The sequence below is a fragment of the Lissotriton helveticus genome, chromosome 6 (assembly GCF_964261635.1).
Source record: "Lissotriton helveticus chromosome 6, aLisHel1.1, whole genome shotgun sequence".
Lineage (NCBI taxonomy): Eukaryota > Metazoa > Chordata > Amphibia > Caudata > Salamandridae > Lissotriton > Lissotriton helveticus.
The window spans coordinates 1,003,961,144-1,003,982,563 of NC_136067.1; positions in this window are offsets into that span (position 1 = coordinate 1,003,961,144).

Below are 21,420 nucleotides of genomic sequence, written 5' to 3' on the forward strand. Positions count from 1 at the left end.
TAATGGCAGCGTGGTAAAGGTCGTGCGGTGTAAACACCGCGTTGTAAACGACGTTTACCAATATAAGAGCCAGGTACTTGTGATGACCACATGGACAATTTGTTTCTTGTGATGGTATTTATGCTTCATAGCCATTCTTTAAAGACAAACCTAGGTCCTATCAGTATTTCTGAATCTGGCTGCAGAGCAAAGTTGTTACTCTCCTGAACTAAAACCAATGGTGGGTCCTCCGGTAAGGTGGAGAAGCTGTCACCCCACTACTCTGCAGCAGCCTAAGAGAGGAAAATCCTAATGTTAATATAATTTTATTGTGTCCTCCTGCTGGGGCAACATGTGTGAGGGGGCACTGGGGGGCTGCAGAGCAGAGGCGGAGTGGTACAACCCTCTTAAGTGTGCATTGACTGTTTAGTCGGCCCTCCCGGGCAGCCCAAAACAGTAATCCGGACTTTCCCTGTTATCCATGCAGACTGCATTACAGCCTGCATGGAGAACATGCCCACACCTCCAGCCATTGCTGAGTGCTGTATCACGGTACTCAGACCAATCCCAATGCTGCATTCCAGTGTTGTGATTGGTCAGGGGAGCCTGGCTGTGCTTCCTGTTCCTGAAGTCAGTTTCAGGAGAGCAAGAGCAGAGACGCGAGACTCAGGGGCAAGGTATGTTTTAATTATTTTTTTTATCATTGGGACCCGCGCCACCCCTGACCCCCCGCTTCCCCTGAGTGTGCCGGCAGCCACTGAATAAAATGATTACATTTTTCGCTTGTGACAGGGAAGGCTCTTCAAGAGTTCTTGTTGAGTTCGGACACCAGGGTTTTTACTGATCAAAATGGGTGCTGTTTCCTTGTGTAAAATGTGTGCACCGGACAAAGCCATAGAACTGTGACATGCAATTTTCTTGTTAATAGCCAATCCGGGTTTTTTGGTATTGGTCTAGGACAATAATAGATCAGATACATTCAAATGAATGTGGTTGCTTCTATGTTAAAATTAGAGTTTATTTCTCCAGTTATTCAGAAATGTCTCTAATCTCTGGTGGTTTGATCAATGTTACAACTGAGTGATTCCAGTTTGCAGCCAATATCTCCAGTGCGGCTGGCAGTGAGATCATCACTTCAGACAGTGTAGGTCCCTGTAAAACGGATCGTGGTTACATCACTCCAGTTGTGTAAGAACACTTCCAGGAACATATTTATTGTAGGGTGTCCATCTGTTTTTTTTTTAACTCTTTTTATTTAAAGTTAACACCAAACAGTGGCCATCGTGGACACACAAAGGCTACATAGGCGTGCAATAAGTCGCACAGTGGGTACAGTTTGAAGCAAAAGCATGGCAATAGGGCTGGATTGTGCAGAAACAATCAAACATTTACCTCAAGCACTGGACGGCAGGGCTGAGGGGGTTCACATATGCCTCCTCTGTAGTCGTTTCATTTACCCATTATATCCTCCCACTTTTGAGGGCACCCCCGAGCCACATACACCACCTTCTCTTGTAACATACACCAGTCCATGTCTCGTTTCCATTCAGCGATTCGTGGAGGCGTGACCGCACCCCACAGTCTTGCAATGTTGCGTTTAGCTACCATCTGGCCGAGTGTCACCCACAGCCTGCCCCTAGCTGGTAGTTCCATTGGCTCCCATATATTCAATATGCAGCTTCTTGCCTCAGGGCGCAACTCCACCTCCCAGACCTCCCGCATGCAGCGCACCACCTTTACCCAGTAGCTCTGTAGTATTGGGCATTCCCACAGCATGTGAATGAAGGAACCAGCCATTCCACATCCCCTCTTGCACCTGTCGCCTTCACTCCTGCCCATCTTTTGCAGTCTAGTGATTGAAATGTACACCCTATGTAGAATTTTAAGTTGGATGAACCGCAGTCTAGAGGAGATAGCCACCTCCTTAGGGGAGGCCAGCACGCCCCTCCTCTCCTCTTCATCAATTTCCAGACCGATCCGCCTCCCACCTCCCTCTGAGACCCAGGAGTAAGTCAGGAAGGTTATGTATCAGTTTCTTATAGGTGAGTGAGATTGCGTGGTCCTGTATATGTCCGTCCAACAGTCTATCCTCCAGGGGGGATGCTGGAGGGGGCACTGTACCACGTGGGATATTTTTCTTTAGAGAGTGGCTGACTCGGAGGTATCTAAAGTACTCAGTGTCCACCAGTTCGTATGTGGTTTGTAGGGAAGGGAAGGACCTGACTCCGCCAGTGCCCCAGAGGTCTCCTATCCGGGAAATACCGATGAGGTCCCACTTTTGGAATCCCTTAGAATGACCCAGGTGACCCAGTCGTTCAGAGACCCAGAGCGGGGTAGCCACGGTAAGAACATTGTGCCAGCCCATGTTGCGTTGGGCAATATGCCACAATTGTACCGTGTGAAGGGTTGGCCCCGTCAGTTCGTGTCTGCCTAGCTGTGAATAATCAATCAATCAAAGCATTTATATAGCGCACTACTCACCCAGAGGGTCTCAAGGCGCTAGGGGAGGGGGGTCCGCTACTGCTCGAACAGCCAGGTCTTGAGTTGCTTCCTGAAGGCGAGGTGGTCCTGGGTCAGGCGGAGGTGGGTCGGGAGGGAGTTCCATGTCTTGGAGGCGAGGTAGGTGAAGGACCGTCCCCCTGTGGTGGCTCTTCGGATGCGGGGGACGGCGGCGAGGGCGTGGCCGGTCGATCGGAGCTGGCGTTTGGGAGCGTAGAAGTTGAGGCGACTGTTGAGGTACCCTGGGCCTTGGTTGTGTAGGGCTTTGTGTGCGTGGGTGAGGAGACGGAAGGTGATTCTCTTGTTGACCGGGAGCCAGTGCAGGTCTCTCAGGTGTCCGGAGATGTGGCTGCGACGGGGGATGTCCAGGATGATTCGTGCTGAGGCGTTCTGGATCCGCTGGAGTCTCTTCTGGAGTTTGGCGGTGGTTCCGGCGTAGAGGGAGCTGCCGTAGTCCAGGCGGCTGGTGACGAGGGCCTGGGTGACCGTCTTCCTGGTCTCGGTGGGGATCCACCGGAAGATCTTACGTAGCATGTGCAGGATGTTGAAGCACGACGAGGAGACGGCGTTGACTTGTCTGGTCATGGAGAGGGAGGAGTCCAGGATGAATCCCAGGTTGCGTGCGTGGTCTGTTGGTTTGGGTGCGCTGCCTAGGGCGGGGGGCCACCAGGAGTCGTCCCAGGCGGAGGGTGAGGATCCCAGGATGAGGACTTCAGTCTTGTCCGAGTTCAGTTTCAGGCGGCTGTTCTTCATCCATTCGGCTACCTCTTTCATCCCTTCGTGAAGGTTGGCTCTGGCGGTGGCGGGGTTGTTGGTGAGGGAGAGGATCAGCTGGGTGTCGTCGGCGTAGGAGATGATGTTGAGGTTGTGCTGGCGTGCGATGGCTGCGAGGGGGCTCATGTAGACGTTGAAGAGGGTTGGGCTGAGCGAGGAGCCTTGGGGAACGCCGCAGATGACTTCGGTGGCTTCCGATCTGAACGGGGGGAGGCGGACTCTCTGTGTCCTTCCGGAGAGGAAGGAGGTGATCCACTCCAGTGCCTTCTCCTGGATTCCGATGTTGCTGAGTCGCTGCACTAGTGTACGGTGGCAGACAGTGTCGAAGGCCGCGGAGAGGTCTAGGAGGATGAGGGCTGCTGTTTCTCCGTTGTCAAGCAGTGCTCGGATGTCATCGGTGGCTGCGATCAGGGCGGTCTCGGTGCTGTGGTTGGCCCGGAAGCCAGACTGCGAGAGGTCGAGGGATCCGTTCGTCTCAAGGAAGGCGGCCAGCTGCTTGTTGACGGTCTTCTCGATGACTTTTGCAGGGAACGGGAGCAGCGAGATGGGGCGGTAGTTCTTGAGGTCGGTGGGGTCGGCTGATGGCTTCTTGAGTAGAGCGCTGAGTTCGGCGTGCTTCCAGCTCTCCGGGAAGGTAGCGGTGTTGAAGGAGGTGTTGATGATGTCCCGCAGGTGGGGTGCGATGACAGCGTCGGCCTTGTTGAAGACGTGGTGGGGGCAGGGGTCGGTCGGAGATCCGGAGTGGATGGAGTTCATCTTGCGGACGGTGTCTTCGGTGCTGATCGGGGTCCAGGCGCGGAGGGTGGTAGTGGGGGGCGGTGGTTCGGTCGTGGCGTGCGTCAGTTGAGTGCTGAAGATGTTGTGTATGTCCGCGATCTTGTTGTGGAAGTAGGAGGCGAGGGAGTTGCAGAGGTCTTGCGAAGGGGTGATGTCGTTGTTTCCGGTGTTGGGGTCGGAGAGCTCTTTAACGATGTTGAAGAGTTCCTTGCTGTTGTGTGCGTTGTTGTTCAGTCGTTCCTTGAAAGCAGTTTTCTTGGTGGCACGGATGAGCTGGTGGTGTTTTCAGGTGGCGAGCTTGAGGGCAGTCATGTTGTCCGGTGTTGGGTCTCTGCGCCAGGTTCTCTCGAGGGCTCGGCAGTTCTTCTTGGAGCTCTTGAGTTCGTCGGAGAACCATGAGGCTTTCTTGCTGCCGGGTCTGCTAGGCGGGGTCCTCAGGGGGGCGAGGTCGTCTGCGCAGTCGCTGATCCACTGCGTGAGGTTGTTGGCCGCTTGGCTGGGGTTCGTTGCGCTGATGGGTGGGTTCTTGCTCAGGGAAGTCGCGAGCTGGTCAGCTGTGATCTTGTTCCAGTTTCTGCGTGTGACCTGTTGCTGGTGGTGGTGGATCGTGGTCCTTCTGAAGCTGAAGTGGACGCAGCTGTGGTCCGTCCAGTGGAGTCCGGTGGCGTGGCTGAAGGTGATGTCCTTGTTGGATGAGAAGATGGGGTTGAGTGTGTGTCCGGCGTAGTGGGTGGGGGTGGTCACCAGCTGCTTGAGTCCCAGGTTGGCGAGGTTGTCCAGCAGGGTGGTGGTGTTGCAGTCGTTGTTGTTCTCCAGGTGGAAGTTGAGGTCCCAGAGGAGGATGTAGTCGGCGGAGAGGAGGGCGTGCGGGCTGATGAAGTCGGCGATGTCCTCGCTGAATTGTGTGCGTGGTCCCGGAGGTCTGTAGATGAGGGTGCCTCTGAGGGTGGTCTTGGGGTTGATGTGGACCTGGAAATGCAGGTGCTCGGCGGGTGCGAGGGAGTCTTCGGTGTTGGTCGTGATGCGGATCGTGTTCTTGTGGATGATAGCGATGCCTCCACCGGTCTGGTTGATGCGGTCCCTACGGATGATCTTGTAGCCGTCTGGGATGGCTATGGCGATGTCGGGCGCTGGTGAGGCGTTCAGCCAGGTTTCCGCGAGGAAGGCGACGTCTGGTGAGGTTGTGTCGAGCAGGTTCCAGAACTCGACGGCGTGTCTGTGGACGGAGCGGGTGTTGAGCAGGATGCATTTCAGGTGGCTGCTGCTGTTGCTCGTCTTGGTCGGTGCAAGAGAAGTGCAGGTCCAAATGCAGGTGAACTTGCAGGAGTGGCAGCAGAAGGGTCCATGAGTGCGTCTCAGGGTGGCTCGGTAGCAGCCCGGGGATCTACCGGCGTTGAGTGCGTAGAGTTCGGTGGCGTCGTAGGTCCGGCGGGTGGGCTGGTTTCTGCGGGGGCCAGGGGTCCTGGCGCTGGGCGCGGTCCAGGCACGGACGGGCGCACACGGGCTTACCTTTGGCGCACCTTCGGTGCTCAGTCGGTGCTCCCTCTGCGCGCGTCCGCTGCGCGGTCGCTCTGGGGGCGTCATAAGAAGGAGCCGGGAGGGCGGGTCAGCTGGGTGGCGGGAGCAGGGCGGCCAATGGGCCGGAGGGGGGCGGGGTCGACGGAGGACTGTGGCGGGAAGGGGGCCTGGGGCGGCTCGGCGGCAGGGAGCGGCACCCGAGGAAGGGGGAGGGGAGCAGAGGGGGGGAGCAGGGGGCAGAGGTGGCAAGGCTAAGCAGAAGGCAGGGCTACACACAGGGAAAGGCGGCACAGGGGGCAAAGGCTAAATAACAATACAGAGGCTAACACGGGGAAATCCACAGAAGGCAATCACGGGGAAACACAGAGGCGGCACAGGGGGCAAAGGCTAAATACCAATACAGAGGCTAACACGGGGAAGTCCACAGTAGGCAATCACGGGGAAACACAGAGGCGGCCTGGAGCCAGCCACGAGGCAGCAGGGGGGGTCAGTACCAGGAGGCGGCAGCAGAGCAGCGTGCAGGAGCAGCGGAGTGGGGGTGACCTCGCCTGCAACAGGCTCTGCGGTCACTCCCTGTCCCTTCGCTCGGACCCCTTAAGAAGGAGCCGGGAGGGCGGGTCAGCTGGGTGGCGGGAGCGGGGCGGCCAATGGGCCGGATGGGGGCGGGGTCGACGGAGGACTGTGGCGGGAAGGGGGCCTGGGGCGGCTCGGCGGCAGGGAGCGGCACCCGAGGAAGGGGGAGGGGAGCAGAGGGGGGGAGCAGGGGGCAGAGGTGGCAAGGCTAAGCAGAAGGTAGGGCTACACACAGGGAAAGGCGGCACAGGGGGCAAAGGCTAAATAACAATACAGAGGCTAACACGGGGAAATCCACAGAAGGCAATCACGGGGAAACACAGAGGCGGCACAGGGGGCAAAGGCTAAATACCAATACAGAGGCTAACACGGGGAAGTCCACAGAAGGCAATCACGGGGAAACACAGAGGCGGCCTGGAGCCAGCCACGAGGCAGCAGGGGGGTCAGTACCAGGAGGCGGCAGCAGAGCAGCGTGAAGGAGCAGCGGAGTGGGGGTGACCTCGCCTGCAACAGGCTCAGCGGTCATATAACGATGCTTCGTAGTTCCCCCCAGGCAGGAGCCACCTATCCCTGCTGTATCCCGGTTCGTTACCATCGCTATATGTACCATGATTAATAGCTGAGAGATGTGCGGCCCAGTAATACCTACGGATGTCCGGCAAGGCTATACCTCCGTCATACCACCCCAGAGTAAGTTTCGGCAGAGCTATTCGGGGAGTACCGGACCACAGGAGGTTTCTCAGCGTCGCTTCGATAGCATTAAAGTACGAGGATGGGACGAGGTTGGGGTAACTCTGTAGGGCTTAGAGGAACCGGGGCAGTGCCATTATTTTAAAAAGGGCTGCCCGGCCCAACAAGGAGACCTTTTTTTTGCCAGGCGGCGGAACCGCTCTTGAGCCTCTGGAGAGGCGGGAGCAAGTTTCTCTCATACATGGCGGCTTTGTCCTTAGACAGAAAAATCCCTAGGTATGTAAACCCCTCAGTGGCCACTTTCATGGGACAGTCGCGTGGGAGTATGGGGTTAGGACCATGAAGAACATAGAGAATGGACTTATTCCAATTGATACTGTACCCGGAGTTTTTACCAAAGCTGGTGAAAATGTCAAGGGCTACGATTAGCGATTTCCAGGGCCGCGAGAGGTATAGGAGAATATCATGGGCGTATAAGGAGATTCTGTCCTCCCAACCGTCTGTCCATGAAGCCCCGTCAAGGAGACGTCCTGCCAGATCCAGGTGGCCAGCGGTTCAAGGGAAAGGGCAAACAGAAGGGGCGAAAGCGGACACCCCTGGCGTGTCCCCCTCTCCAGGGTGAATGCCTCAGAGACCTTGTTGTTTACGACCACCTGGGCTAGCGGCTCTGAATAGAGGAGTCGTACCCAAGAGATGAAGCTCGGGCCGAAGCCCAGTTTACGAAGAACCGCCATCATATACGGCCACTCGAGGGTGTCGAAGGCCATCGCGGCGTCAAGCGACACCACCACTGCATCTTCTCTTATCGTGTGACATCTCCCCAACACCCCGTTCACTCGGCGAAGATTAAGCGCCGTATTGCGATGGGGCATGAAGCCTGATTGGTCCGGGTGGACCAGTGTAGTGAGGACCGCTTGGAGTCTGTTAGCTAAGACTTTTGCTAAAATCTTAGGCTTCTTGTTCAGCAGGGAGATAGGTCCGTATGAGGCACACTGCTACCTAGGCTTCCCTGCCTTGTGGATCGCTACAATAGTTGCTAGTCTTTGGTCCCGTGGCAGCATACCCTTGGTCTTACTTTCATCGAACATACGTTTAAGATAGGGGCTGACGCTATCAGGCTTGAGCTTGTATAGCTCAATTGGCAAGCCGTTCGGTCCAAGTGCCTTACTGGAACGAAGATCTCCGATCGCACGCTCTATCTCTGATGTGGTGAGCGGTGCTTCCAAGAGATCCCGCTCCACCTCCGAGAGGGCCGGCATCCTTAGATCGGTAAGCAGTGCGACCGAGCCCTCCTCGGGCTGGTCAGATCCCCGACTGTAGACTGCTTTGAAGTGGTGGGCAAATTCAGTGACTATGTCTCGTGGTTCTGTGAGGACAGCGCCGTCTGCCCTCCGAATCTCAGCCACCACCTTACTTGCCTGCTGTTTCTTGTCAAGCCACGCCAGGAGCCTACCCGCCTTGTCCCCTTGGTCGTATATCCTACCCTCCCTGGTGGCAGTCATCCTCTTTGCTGCCTCCGTTACCATCGCCTGATATTCTGCAGTTTTAATGACAGTCGATGACGTGCCGCAGGAGTATCCTTAGTACGCACTGCCTCCTCCAATATACCCAGGTCATTCTCTATCGCAACTATCTGCGCCTCCTTCTCTTTGCGCCTACCAGCGATTGCCGAGAGGGCCTCTCCTCTAAGGACTGTGATTTAAAGGCCTCCCATAGTGTAATTGCCGAATCTACTGAACCGTCATTCCTGTCGAAGTAGGCGGTTAGGGAGAGGATCAGTGCCTTGCGGAGGTCCTCATTATGGAGATACCAGGCATTGATGGGTGCCACGCAGCCCTCCCGTCTATTGCCCACGGTCAGGTGGACCATGACCGGCGAGTGGTCTGAAATACCTCTCGCCAAATGTGTTGCTTCATACACAACTGTGTCTCGGAGCAAAGGAGTAAGTATATGATCCAGGCGGGAGAAGGAGTGGAGCGGCCCCGAGAAGAAGGTGTACTGCATGTCCGTGGGGTGTGCTAGGCGCCATATGTCTGTAAGGCCAAATGTGTCAAGGAAGTCCCCCAACCATCTCTGCCCCCGAGGTGTATCCCTGGGCGGGTGCCTGTCTAACATACCGGAGACTACAGCATTGAAGTCCCCCACTATGAATAGCTGCCCGTCTGGGAGGGACAGGAGGAGTTTACCAAGATCAGTGTACGCCTGCGACTGTAGGCCTGGCGGGACGTATGTGGACACTAGGGTTAGTCTGCGCCCTTCCCATTTACCTGAGACTGTGGCGAAGCGGCCCTGCGGGTCAGCCTATGTGTGATCAGGAATGAAGGGGAAGGCGTGCCGAAGCAAAACACCCACCCCTCGGGATTCCGTGGTGAAACCAGTGTGGACTGCTAGCACATAGCCGTACCTAGACAGGGCGTGGCAGTTGTTGCCCAAAAGATGAGTTTCTTGTAGCAGCACAACGTCAGGCTGGTGATGCTTGAGGAACTGCAGTACCATGGTGCGTTTGAGCTTGTCCCCCATTCCAACTCAGTATCTTGAGGCTTTTGTCCCATTTCTTAGCCATATTCACAACTGACATCCTGCATAGACCCTAAGACCTTTGCACGCCATCGGATCCTTCCATTGCCTCTCAAGTGTGCCCAAACAAGTAATGCTCCCCCCTCCCAAACTCCCCAGAACTCCTCACCCCCTTTAAGCCCTACCATCCCCAGTCTGCCCCCCACCCGCAACACCTCCCCCCCTCCCCTACTATCAACCAACTCCACTTCTCCTTCCCATCTTGACCAAACTGGATTCATTACCCCCCTTGAAACAACCTCTCCACCCTGCTCCCTGCTCTGTAGGTTCCAAACTACCCACTACCCCAATTAGCAGAGCGCCTTTCGCCCAGCCCCAGCCCAGGAGTGAGGGATGCCCCCTCCCGGGTAAACTCTGGTAGGGAAAACGTGCACCGGCCCCAACTCCAGCCGCCATACCTACGCTGCCCCCAGACTAGATACCCCTCACCGCTGCGGAGCGCCCACCGGGCTCCCCCAGAGTCTAGAGTCTTTGGGAAAATGTTATTACCATCCCTACATTCGCATCAAACCTTAACACAACACAGTACAGTTCAGTAGGGCATGGTCCCGCAGCAAGAGTCCTCAGCGCGCAGCCACAGCCCAGAAAATGTCTCATCGGGGACTGGCCGATCTTGAGCGCCACGATCGCTGGCTCCGTACATTCCCTTCTGATTTTTCTGCAGCGGACCCGGGGGACTGGGCCCGGTTCTCTCTTCATGCGCCATGTTCCTGTCGCGCCCGGTCGTTCGGTGCTGCCGTGTCAAGCCACTCCTGGACCGCCGCCGGCGTGGTGAAGAACATGGATCGGCCCTCCACAATGATCTTCAATTTGGCTGGGAAGAACATCATATACTTGATGCCCCGGTCACGTAGCACCGCCTTGACTCCCAAAAATGAGCGCCGCTCCTGCTGGACCTGCAGGGTGAAATTGGGGAAGAACCGGATAGTGGCTCCCTAGTACTGTAGGTCTCCCTGTTCCCGTGCCACCTGGAGGATAGCGTCTCGATCCCTAAAGTTCAGTATTTTGGCGATGATCGTCCTGGGCGGAGCCCCCGGCTTGGATTTGGGGACCGGCGTGCGGTGGGCCCGTTCAATCGTGAAGATTTTGGACAGCCTGGTGGAGGATTAAGTCCTCGAGAAACAGCTCCACACTTTGCCCCTCCAATCCTTCCGGCACCCCCACCACGCGTTTATTACTTCTTCGGGCCCTCCCTTCCTGATCTTCGAGTCGGAGGGCCATTTGGCGATGCTGGTGGACGAGCTCATTGATGCGACCCTCAAGACGCTTTTCCGAAGCCTGCAGCGCTTTCACGTCCGTCGCGTTGGACTTCGATCTCTCGGTGGTTTTGCCCAGATCAGTGCGGAGAAGGTTCACCTCAATGGAGATCTTGTCCAATTTTGTTTCCAGGTTGGTACCCAGCGCCTGAATCGCCGCCATTATGGAAGTCAGAGACGGTTCCGCTTGGCCCGCCTGTTCCCCAGCCGCCACTCCCGCCTGTCCCTGAGGCAGCAGCACAGCATACTTGTCCAGTTTTTTCGTCTGGGTGGACGCACCTCCCTTGGGTCTCATGGTGAATAGGCAGCACCCCCACTGGGCACGAATGGTATCCGGACGATGGCAGAGGTTTTCCGGCGCCTCCGTCTCCCCCACGTGCGGCCAGTAGCGTCCCACGGCAGGGAAGGCCTCACCCAGCACCTGCGCAAGGACCTGCAGCAGCGTCTGCAGCACCTCCAGGCCCGGAAGCAGTCCTTAAGCACAGATGTCTTCGCCCGGTCCCACCAGGCTCCAACAAATCCTGTGAGGGCGCAAACTTAGGATCGCCCGAGAGCGCCACGCATCAGGGGGGTCAGGGCACCGATGGGAGAGCGCCCTGGTGAGGATTTTGGACGGATTGATGCGGGGACAGCTTCGGTCCCATCTTTGCTGGCGCCTGGCCACGCCCCCCGTCCATCTGTTTTTAATTTACGAAAAACCGTTTCAGTCGAAGTTCAGAGGATGTCTCTAATGTCTGTTCTGCAGTGGGTTGCTCTATACTGCAAACTAGTGGCTCCAAGTTTTAGTCAATTTTACAATGTGTTTGGCAGTGGGGTCACCACTTCAGACAGCACTAATCTATGCATAGTAGACTTTGGCATTTTAGTGGGATCCAGCACTTCAGTGATACAAGATCACATTAGGGAAACGCACCTATTTTGCTTGCCTGTAAGAACCTGGGCTATTAGTTGAGAGGAGTGAGCGCCCCACTCAAGTCATAAACACAGTTCTTTTTGGGGTGAACGGCAACAGTCATTTTTTAAAAACATGTGTTAACCTTCTGGTTGCATGGCACAAAAGCATTCAGGCTTAACTTAGAGGCACCGCGTAAAGTATTTATTCAGCATTCAAAAAGTACTACATTGAAATTTCAACACTAGAAAAATCCCAAACCAATTTAGATATAAGGGTGAATTTGAATAATTAAAATTATAACAACATGTCAAAAATTCAAAAAGTATAACTGGAGTTATGAATTATTAAAATGATAGGTAAAAATAGTACCAAGAAGCACAATTTGCTACTTGCAGTTATCAGGTTGCTTTGGACTTTGACAAAGTCACAAGTTCAGGCTAACCGCGATGGAGCGCAAGTCACATAGATGGGCCAGGTTTCTCCTGGTCAAGAGTTTACCTTCTCACACTGTCCAGTTCTATGTGAAGATCCTCAGCCGGAGTGGTGTGCTGACAGGAGCCGTGAGGAGATCATTGTTGGCTCAAACAGCAAGTCAACATGAGAGTTTCATCTTGTCGGTAGAGGCGGGCGGTTATTGCTGATTTGAGTAGAAGGTTGCCACCAGATTTTCACATTGGCTAAAGACTCTGGCAGTACTTTAAGGTAACAAAGAGGCAAAACGAATGAATTTTCACCTGTAGTCCAGATCTTGAAGTTTTAAAGTAGGAGGAGTACACTGACATCAACCAAGGGTCTAGAATCTAGGGAGGCATGTTTTGGAGGCCAGAACTCACTCCAGCAAAGGCCAGAAGTAGCCTCAGGCACTTTTAGTTGGTTCTGGTCAGCTAGGCAGTTGCAGGGAAGGCCTCTGGAAGATTGTTTTGTCAATGTAGCTCAAACAGGAGGTGAGCTAACTGAACTTTGGAGTCACTTCTGGTTTCTTGGGTTCAAGGCAAGCAAGTCTAGTACAGCAGTCAGTCTAGTGAATGCTCAACAGGTCCAGGAGTGTTTTGATTCTAGGTTGCTGTCACTTTTACATCCAGTGCTAGCCTGTGTGTGTGGGTCAATCTTTGGCGTGCCTCTAAATTAGTTCTGGACAGTTCTTGCCTCTTCAAGAAAGGAAGGCTTGGTGCAAAAGGAAGTCATTTCAATAAGTGTGGCATCATTTATAGATGTGGAAAGCATACACATCTTACTAACTTGCCAGGTAGTTTGGATTGCAAGCAGCTCCCATGTGCAATTTAATGATGGCTACCCTGTAATGGCTTCTGACAGTATTCCTTTCAGAGCGAGCGCAATACTGGTGTGGGTTAGGTAATATTTTTCTAGGGCAGGATAAAGTAGAAGGCATGGAGCCAGGACCATAAAGATACTTGAAAGATGTTATATGGATATCCAGTCTAAATCTTTGGGGAATTTTTTAATGACACAACTTGAAAGTCATCTGGAAGGGATACATGTGAGGTGCTCATTGCTGGCTTGCAAATATTATGTGACTATGTGCCTTGACAGTCTTACAATATCATAGTTTGATGGGCTTTTTAATGAGCAGGCTTAGTTAAATGTTATCCTGTAAGGGGAATAGTTCATTCTACGCTCTGATACCTGGGGGGAAAACAACTTTGTGCTGTGATTTCCTCAAATAATAATAATATTTTCAGGTAGAAATTTCCTTAGCTACTGGAGGTTATTTCTGCTCTGTTCCCCACTAGAAGGGGGAGTTTTTATGCAGGGAAAATTAAAAAGAAAGTCCTGATATTGGAGCAGGACAGGGAAAACAACACAAAAAAGAGCAAAACAACCCACCTCTAAACAAATGCTTTATATGAAGAGACAAACACAAATATTAATAACGCAACAACATTTTTTTGCATAGAATAAAACAAATTCTTGTCATCATCATCATCATCATCATCATTTAGCTTTATATGGGTTCAAATTTAAGAATCCATAAAAGCATAGTTTAAAAATATCAAGCCAAAGTACATACAATATAAAATTTAACATATCCACTTAAGGTAAAAAACAGAAAGACTGAACAGGGTGAATACATAGTGCCAAGGTCAGTTCATTGATGATCTAAATCTCATCATGCTTTTTAAAAACATTGATACAGCATACAATGTCAGCTCGTCCTCCAACTTTGTAGTCTTGTTAGTGCCGTTCTACATTGTCTTAAACCCCATTTCTTAAACAATATAAATAAATACTTTTTCCTAATTGAGGAATGATATTTGCAAAACAGGATGCAATGTATTGTAGATTGTTTTGAGACACCATCACATAAGCACCGAATTAATGATTGCGACCAAGTGTTAACAACAGAGAAGGTTAATAATCTGAAAAGATTCCCTCCCCTGAAACGTGTTAGTAGCATCCGCCTGTAACTACTTTTTGTGCATACTAGATATTGTTGTATGCCCTGATTCTGTAGCATTAGTTCGTTCTGAATCACCGAAATTTTCTTACCCTCCAAATACCACCTTTTGTTTTCTAAGAAGGTAAGGCAAATTTCCTTCAACTTTTTTCTAGAAATTGCTGCCATGGTCGGTGGGTTGTCAAAGAATTCAGTGTGCCCGATATCTGTTAGAAAGTGTTTCACGTAGATAAACCATTCAATATTTTGGCTGCCATGGGATTTCAAACAGTCTTGAATGATATCCCTATTCAATTCTGTCTCTTGAGAGACCCATATCTTATGCCACAGCAATATTGGGCTTACTTTAATAAGGTCAGTTACATAGACTAATCCCAACTCTTGATGACAGACATACGTGGAGGTAGACTTAGGGGTAGCTAATAGATAGCGGACAAAAGCGTTTTCACACAACTGAATCTCGGTTATGTCCGCAATCCCCCAGATCCCTGCGCCGTAGGTCGCAATGGAAACGCACTTAGATCTATAAATGTCCAATAAAATATTTACTGGTCGGCCCCCAAGTTTGATGGCTAAAGTTCTCACAGCTCCAATGGCACGTGAAAAGGCTAATTTCCTGGTATTAACAGCTGCAGTCCACGTGCCACTCCTCTCAAAATTTATCCCCAAATACGAGAAGGTCTTTGTACTTTCAATCCTTGTATTTGAGAGCAAAATGTTACAATGGCCATTCCTCTTTTTTAAGCAACACATACTAAAGGTTTTGCTGCTATTGATTTTCAAGCCTCTCGTATTCATATAATCAGAGAACACCATGAGGGATCTCTGAGGGGCCACCTGAGTCCTAGCCATAATCACAGCATCATCTGCATACAGGAGAATTGGGGAAGGGTTTCCGCCAATTTGTGGATAGTCCTGTTTTTGCTGTATTAGGTAGGATGCTATGTTGTTAATGTATAAATTAAATAAAAAAGGTGCGAGTATGCATCCTTGACGGACGCCTTTTTTTATTGGAAATTTAGAGGTACACTCCCCTTCACTGCCATAGCGAACCTTAGCGCCAGCCCCCCTGTATAGCTCTTTAATAAAATTAATTACGTTTGTAGCAACTCCCAACTGCATAAGTGTTTCCCATAAAAATTCGTGGCTCAGGCAGTCAAACACCGAACTTAAGTCCACGAATGTTAAAAACAACTTGTCCCCCTTTGCAACAGCATACTTTCCAATGATTATGGTTAGGTTCAAACCCTGTTCCACTGTACCTAAACCTGCTTTAAAGCCATATTGAAATTTCGATAGGAACCCAGTGTCCTCTGCCCATTCCTGTAGTCTATTTGAAATCACCCTAACCGCCACCTTCATTAGGGAATCTAACAGGGAAATTGGCCTATAGCACTTTGGGTCGTTGCGGTCACCCTTCTTAAAAATGGGGACCACAATAGCTTCCTGCCATGTTAAAAAGAACCCTGTTTTATTAGCACAGTTTAAAACATTAGTCAATAAAGGGGCCCATAGTTTGGTATCAGATTTGTAGATATCAACAGGGACCCCGTCAGGCCCTGGGGCCTTACCCCCTGAGCTCTCAGAGATGGCTACTTCCACCTCGGATAATACAAAATTGATATCCAATGGGAAAAGACTCGTAGAATAAATGTCCTTCCCCCCCGTAGCTTCAACCTCCCTGTTTATGGGTAAGTTGTCCTTCTCATAGAGTTCTGTAAAATAAGTAATCCAGGTGTCTTCCTCTATTGCTATTTCTAGAGTGTCTGATTTTCTGTCAGCGAAAAAAGGGGCGTTCACCGCCTTCCAGAATCCTATATTATCCCTCTGAAGGCAAGCGTGATGAAGCACATTCCAAGCCTCCCTTCTTATTTCCTGTTTCCTTCCCCTTATTGCACTATAATAGGCAATTCTAGCTTTTTTAATCTCTGCCATGGACTTAGGGTTACCTTTAAGTGCAGCTTTTAAAACTGTATGGGCCTTGCTGCATTCATGATTGAACCAACCCTCAATGTTATCCCTTTTTTGTTTTCTCGGTGGTCCCTCCAATGATTTACTGATATCCTCCGTGATATTTCAAAAAGACGAGGTAACTAAGACCCCGTCGCTCGTTTCCGAGAGGCAGACCGTAAAATCATTCGATTTATTTCTAAAAAAATCTGCTGGCTTAATTTTATTCCATTTTAATGTGTAACCATTTTTTTTTGCTAGATTTATCCTGTGACGGTACAGGTTATTAACTGTTCCGTAGTTTTCTGCATTTTTTACTTTAATATCTAGGGAAAAACTAATAGAATAGTGGTCACTGATTACAGTTTCACCAGTTTCAAAATCAAGAAAATTATGAGAAATGCTATTTGATGCCAAGACAAAATCTATTAAAGAATTGCATCCCCTTCCATTATAGGTGGGTGTGAAGTCAACCTGTGGGGAACATAATTCATTGCCAAAGCCTAAATCCATCTCAAACATCAAATTGTTCACAAGGTTCCCGAGCAAGGTGTGGGCGAAATGGGTACAGGGATCACCCTCCTTGTTAGTCAGCCCACATATGTCAGTATGACCATTTGGACGCAAAAAACAATTAAAATCACCCACCCATAATACACGATTCCCCGAAAAACAATCAATGTCAGATTTAAGCATCAAATGCGAGCGATTTTCAAATACATTAACCATTTCATCCTTGGGAATATTATTATAAAAATGTATCAGATTAATGGTCTCCATACCGTCAAATATGAGCTCCACCTTCTGGTAATATTTTGAAACCAAACTAAGTTTGCCAACCCTGGCTTTCGAGGTGTTCGAAATGTAAACACAAAGGCCCCCCTTATTTCTGCCCCTTTGTGATTGCTCGGCTGCTGTATGGAATGTTCGATACCCATTAATGTGGAGTTCCTCCCTCTCCCATGTCTCTTGTAAACAGATAATAGAAAATTTGTTTACAAAGGGAAAGAAAGCCGGATCATTTAACTTGTTAGATAGTCCGGCCATGTTCCAAGATAGAAAAAATATGGGCTCACCCATAATCCCTACCTCCTGTCCTGAAGTAGAGGATGTCTGTATATCTACACCAGCACTTGGTCTATGTTGAGTGTCACAAGGGGATAGTAAATTATATTCCATAATATCCATATCCCCCGTTCCTCATTCTACAACTGATATATTGCTGCCTATTCAGATAGGAATGTTTGTAAATCCCTGAATATTATTAATTTGCTGAGTCGCCAGGTCATACGTCTCCCCTTTATCAGAACACCCAGCCTCACTGCTCTGAATTCCATCAATACTTGGGTTCAGTCAGTCCACCATCTCTAGTGTACTAAATCTATTTTCAAGTGGCAATTGGTATTGAATATGAGATGGTTCATGGTATTGATTGCCAACCCTGCCATAACGTCTATAAGTGACATGAGTCCAAGGTTCACCTTCGTCTGGCTGGTTCGAAGGAGGGTAAAAAAAAGACAATGGGCGTGGCTCTATCGTGGAATCAGAACCTCTGTAGTTATTATTCCAAGAGCAGATATAATCCACTGTCCAGGGGTCTTTGAAATTGACCACTACGCAGTCCCCTACGATGATTTTTCGCCTGGTTCCCAGCCAGGATAATCAACGTACCATCATAATTTCAGTCCTGATATGAGGGGTAAGGGTCTATTCCTATTGAGCCAGTATGCCACCTTGTTTTTCAAACATGTAAATGTCTCTTGACAATTGTCCTTTAACTTTGGGACACCTGTTAATACTATCACATAAGGGATTGCTTGTGGTGGTAAATTTATACTATGAGCCCTTCTGGATGCCACCACAGATACCCCTTCTGCACCCTCTTTCTGTGTCATAGCAGGTTGTAATGGGCCTTTTCCCACCGTGATGGGCTGCTCTTGCATGCACACGTCTGAATGAGCCTTCATGCCTTTAAGACAAGCTCGCTCAGCATTGGGTGCAGGCTGATGAGCAGTTTTCGCCTCTGCAATCGATTTTTACTGAGGTGTGCTAATAAGACTATTTTTGGGTTTACTAATGATCTTAGTACTTCTCAAAGCCAGTTTCAACTTGGAAAGCTGTTTTTTCAATCCCAGCAAATCTTAATTCCAAGGGGAGCGAGGCTCGACATTAACAATCCCTTCAGCTTATTAACTAACTGGTTATCTTCTGACTCGTCTGTCCCCGCTCTGCACAAGGCAGTACCAGTGTTAGTGTCAGCGCCATCTCCGTGCGCCTGTACTTGGTTTGCAATCTCCGGGGATGGTGGGGCACATTCACTCAGAGACTTCTGCAGAGCGGCCCCCCTTTGCATATCTGACTTATTATGGCGTAACGTACCCTTTGGGGGAATCGTTTTTTTTCGTCCTACTGCGCCATACGTTGGCTGCTTTCTCTTGGGGATTGCACCTTCCCGCCTCCCACATAGCTGTCTGGTATCAGTTCTTATAGGAGAGCTGACTGCTACTGTTACATGTGTAGCCTCCAAGTCCACAACTACTGGTGGATCTACAGGTGGCACAGGCAAGGAGCAAAATGGGTCTTGGGAATCTGGTGGGCTATGTATGAGCACCACGATATCCGTCATTCTTTCTCGACTGATAGATTCAGGCGTGCTGGCATTAGCGAGATGGCCCAATGACGAGCGTTTAGCCATGGCCAAATCTTGTGATACCCTTCGCTCCATTAAAGATATCCCTTCATCGATCACAGAATTTGTTCTTATAATAAAGTTATCCAATGTTCCCAACAGTAGTGATCCTGCAGCAGCCCTGCTTCTACTTTCACGCATAGACATGGCTATCCCATAATTGTTAAGACCTCTACCCGGCAATACAATAGGCATTTACGATTTTTATAGTTTTTGACACGATCCACACTTTTACAATGTCACAGTTGTTGAGTGCAGGGGGTTAGAGGGGGGGCCGGGTCCGGTCTTAATCGGTCTTTAACAGGCTACAACGGGTCCACCCTTTGCCCCGTGTACGCCCGCGCGCGTCCCGTAATGCGCGGGCAAATGTGTGGCTAAGTAGAGGAAGGCGGGCGGGAAGAGGTTCCAGGTGTGGCAGGTTGGTAGCCACAGAGACTGCTGGTCCTCGCATTGCCGCCCACTGTGTATCAGCCCCAAAGTGTCCGTAGGTCAGCCCCAAATCGTCAGAGTCCCAGTGAGGCTACAGGCGGTCCCAAACGATGATGGCAGTAAAAAAGTGACTCACAGTCCCGACTGCGAGCGGCGCCCGCGAAGCGGGGGCCGCGAGTCGTTTTGTAGTGCAAGGAGGCGGGGCGGGAAGAGGTTCCAGGTGCGGCAGGTGGAGAGGCGCAGAGACTGCTGGTTCTCGCAGTCCCGCTCCCGTGGATCAGCCCCAAAGTGTCCGTAGGTCAGCCCCAAATTGGCAGAATCCCAGTGAGGCTACAGGCGGTCCCAAACGATGATGGCAGTAAAAAAGTGACTCAAAGTCCCGACTGCGAGCGGCTACCGCGAAGCGGGGGCCGCGCGTCGTTTTGTAGTGCAAGGAGGCGGGGCGGGAAGAGGTTCCAGGTGCGGCAGGTGGAGAGCCGCAGAGACTGCTGGTCCTCGCAGTCCCGCTCCCGTGATCAGCCCCAAAGTGTCCGTAGGTCAGCCCCAAATCGGCAGAGTCCCAGTGAGGCTACAGGCGGTCCCAAACGATGATGGCAGTAAAGGAGTGACAAAAAGTCCCGACTGCGAGCGGCTCCCGCGAAGCGGGGGCCACAAGTCATTTTCTAGTGCAAGGAGGCGGGGTGGGAAGAGGTTCCAGGTGCGGCAGGTGGAGTGCCGCAGAGACTGCTGGTCCTCGCAGTCCTGCTCCCGTGGATCAGCCCCAAAGTGTCCGTAGGTCAACCCCAAATCGGCAGAGTCCCAGTGAGGCTACAGGCGGTCCCAAACGATGATGGCAGTAAAAAAGTGACTCAAAGTCCCGACTGCGAGCGCCAATTCTTGTCTTTGTTTATATAAATTAATAATCAATATTTTACGGCATAATGACTTAAGCATGACAACTCAGCAAAAAGAGTACTGTCCCACCCTCATAAACTAAAACAAATCACACACACAGACTTCATACATCCCACTCATTCCTTACATATAATCCTATAACTCATTAAAACTGTGTTGTATCAAACCTCTTCAACATATCAACAAAATCGAACAAAAGGAAAAATAAGTAACTCATCTTAAAGTGCAGTGCCTAGCAAGAAGTAAATTATTATATATTTTGAAATAATATTCGTCCTGAAAAAACATTTACAGGTTTCGGTAAGGTGCATATTCATACAATTTATAACATATAATAATTTATGTCGTCTTGGTTAATTGTATTCCATTGCCATGTTATGGAGAGACAGATGTGCAGGTGCCAACGTGCGTTTCGGTGTTAAGTGGGCAGTGACTTTAAAAGGTAATTCCTTCACAGGCTCCTTGATACTTATTTATTTATTTATTTATTTTATATTCTTATAAAGCGCCAGACTAGACCCCCGAAGGGGTATCTCCGCTGTTCGCTGTTGTTTTATAAATTCAGAATTATGTTGCCAGAGATTCCGAGATGCCCCATGCCAGGAGTAAATATCTCATGACCATTGTATTCTGAGACGTGCTGTTTTCCACATGGAAGTTCCAGTTCACCAGTAACAAAGGGGCTTTATTTGGGCTAGAGCTTTGGCGACAGAATCCCAAGAACGAGCACATTCAACAAATGACTAAAACAAATCCCACTTTTAAAAAGTTTCCACCCACCTGCTGGGGTCTGAACATACACAAAGAGGTCAGAATTCAGCCCCAGCCTATTAATATAGGCTCAAAGTGCTCTGCAGCTGCTTTTCCATCTGAAGAAATATTTAAAACCCGGGGGTAGAATGTCGGCCTAGCTGTCCGCTGTCCGCCTCAATTCCTCCTCCAAACACACCAATACTGGCAGTTTATGCATTCACAATATCCAGATGTGATCACCTCTGTAAGCAACATATGTCCTTCTGACGCAGGAAGCAGAAAATTAAACACAAAGGTCAGTATGAGTTACAGAATTCCCCTCTCCAGTGGCATTCATGGGCATGAAAGGGTTAGTGAAAGAGAATTGGTACAAGAGGGGCAGCCACCTCCTAAGCACCAGATCCAGTCCAGAGGAATTCTGGAAAAGAAAAGTTAATATTTCACTGAAAGCCCCTGTTACCTGCTCTTGTCTCTGCTGCACCAGCCACAAGAACATAATCACTCAGTTACACATTGGGTTTATTAAAGGTTAAAATTGCACCCACCCCCACAAGGTTACCTTAGAAAGAATTAATAAAAACTTAATGCAGGTTCACCTCCATCTATCAGATGGTCATGATGAGAAACTCAAGGAGGGATGTCCAGAAACATGCAAGACTACTTCTACAAAACGCATACAGTCAACCATAGATACAATCACAAGATCCATGACACACCAACTCACTCACAAGGGGGATACAGTCACACAAGC